Source organism: Ipomoea nil, unplaced genomic scaffold, assembly GCF_001879475.1.
Source record: "Ipomoea nil cultivar Tokyo-kokei standard unplaced genomic scaffold, Asagao_1.1 scaffold1125, whole genome shotgun sequence".
Classification (NCBI taxonomy): Eukaryota; Viridiplantae; Streptophyta; class Magnoliopsida; order Solanales; family Convolvulaceae; genus Ipomoea; species Ipomoea nil.
In genome coordinates this window covers 698,537-701,102 of record NW_017617553.1, presented here as the reverse complement: position 1 = coordinate 701,102, position 2,566 = coordinate 698,537, and positions in this window count along the sequence as shown.

The window sequence follows — 2,566 nt, the reverse complement described above, 5'->3', positions numbered from 1 at the left end:
ACCCCACACTCCCACCCCTTATATATAATCCTTATATGTATATATAGTACAGGATTTATAATAAGTAAAAGAAAATTGATAATAGTAAATAATAGAGGCGTTAGATCAGCTGGCAAAAGCGTGGTTTATCTAAGGGTTTGAATTCTTCAACACATGCTTGGCTTTTCCATTCACTATTTTAAGGCAAAATATTAATGTGGTTTCAACTTTCAACATAGCTTTGTTCTTTTTCTTACTATTATTATTGCTTCAGCACAGACACACCGTTTCTTTATGATATGTTTTTTATAAGAATTTCTTTATAATTTTTAAATATTAATTAATGGTGAAATTTTTTACACACACATATAACTTTTATTATTATTATTATTAATGAGATGTGTGATTTATAATGTGTTTTTTATTCGAATTATTTTATCAAATTAATTATGTTTCATATTTTGTTATGAATATTTTTATAAAGTTTTGATGTGTTTTATTTTTCGTTTATATCTAACAATATTTATAACTATACTTCTTAAGTGTCGTTTCATTTTTTTTTCTTCAAACTATCTATTTTATTTTAATGTTTCGCTTCCACTGAAAAAAATTCCTGGGTCCGCTAGTTTTGGCTTTACTAGCTTTATTGTAGACCTTTTCTTTGCCATTTTAGTTTCTGATTTAACCAATTTTTGGTCACTAGCTAGCTTCTGGTTACTACACAAGTACACAGTTGCTGCAAAACAAAGGCCAAACTAGTACAACCAAGGCCAGTTTAACCAATTTTTTGTTACTTCTGGTTACTGCAAAGTTGCTGCAAAACCAAGGCAAATTTAATACACTAAACCAAAACAAAGATCTATGAATTAACCAATTTGGTACAACCATTTATCATTAACCAATTAACTAACACAAATGATACAAACCATAAACTAAAAATAAATTGATACAAAACCAATAAGAACAACCATTCATCTATTAACCAAAATGAAGTCCAACCATTCATCTATAACTACTTTAGAAGCCAATTTCCTACAAAGGATAAGGAAATCCTTGTTTATTCACCTTATAAAGCTTACATTTAACCATACAACCACAACTAGCGCAACTACAACTCCAACACCTACAATTGTAACCATCAGTGTTGCAAAATTAAAATCGTGCCTAGACGCCGATTAATCAGCGCCTAGGCGCTAGGCGGTCGGCCTCCTAGGCGCTCGCCTAGGCGTTCTAGGCGCCCTAGGCGGTCCCCAGATGCCTAGCGATTTTTTCAACATTGGTAACCATCTTTACAGAATTTTGATTAAAAATTGAAGCAATCTTGTTCGTGTCTTGTTCAATATAATTTTCCCCAATCTCTATTGGACCAGTGAAACTTCATCTTTTAAATTAAACCTTCAAGAATCCTTTTTAACTCTGCTAAATCAATTTCTGTTCATTCACACTCTATAGCTTCCTTTCCTTGCATAATATCCTCAACAAAACAAGAAACCCACATCCATTACCCTAAAAAGTCAAGCTAAACCCTAATGCCAAATGAAATAAAATATTAAATAATAAATAAATAACAAATTCTAACATTCCATTGGTAACATTGAAAAAAATTTCTTCCAATCTCGTGAGCTGTGAATAATGGGGATTTCAACTACAAAAAGATAAGGAAATCCTGGTTTATTCACCATAAAGCTTACATTCAACCATACAATCGCAACTAGCACAAATACAACTCCAACCACTACAATTGTTCGTGCCTTGTTCAATTCTCTCCAATTTGGTTTGGACCACTAAAACTTCATCTCTTAACCCTTCAAGAACCCTTTTAACTCTGCTAAATCAAATTTTGTTAATTCACACCCCATGGCTTCCATTCATTGCATAATATCCTCAACAAAAACGAAAAACTCATCCATTACCCTGAAAAATCAAGCTAAACCATAATGACAAATGAAATAAAATATTAAATGAAAAATAAATAACAAATTCTAGCCTTCCATTGTTGACATCTAAAAACATTTCTTCACTCTCGCGAGCTGTGCATAATGGGAATTTCAACCCACATTTATAATACAAAGTTGGCTTGTATTGGAGAGTAAAATTTTGATTCGATATCTTTTGACAACTTGAAAACGACCCTGGATTAGATGAAGAGATTGAAATTAAGATTCTTCTACCCATGCTCGTAGTGCACTTCTTCTACCCTAAGGAAATTATGACCTCGATATCCTGCTCGTACTACACTTCTTATAGGGCTAGTTGTTCTGTAATGAAGACAAATAGAAGAATATAAGTTGGAGAGACGACACCGATACAATGAAAGAAAGAGGAAAGGAAATAAAATGAAAAAAAATTGTCAAGTCATCGGTCACGTCAATAGGCAACCGGAATGAAGGGGTGCTACGACTAATGGATGAAATTACTTTATATTTACATTTAACATCAAATTACACTAATCTAATTACACTTTTATATTTTGGTGAATAGCCAATTTCACCCTTATTCCTTTTCATTTTGTAAATCAAATGCCATGCATGTTAGAGATTGTAATAGAAAGGGTTAAAATGGGCATGACAATATTGGAATTTAGGTG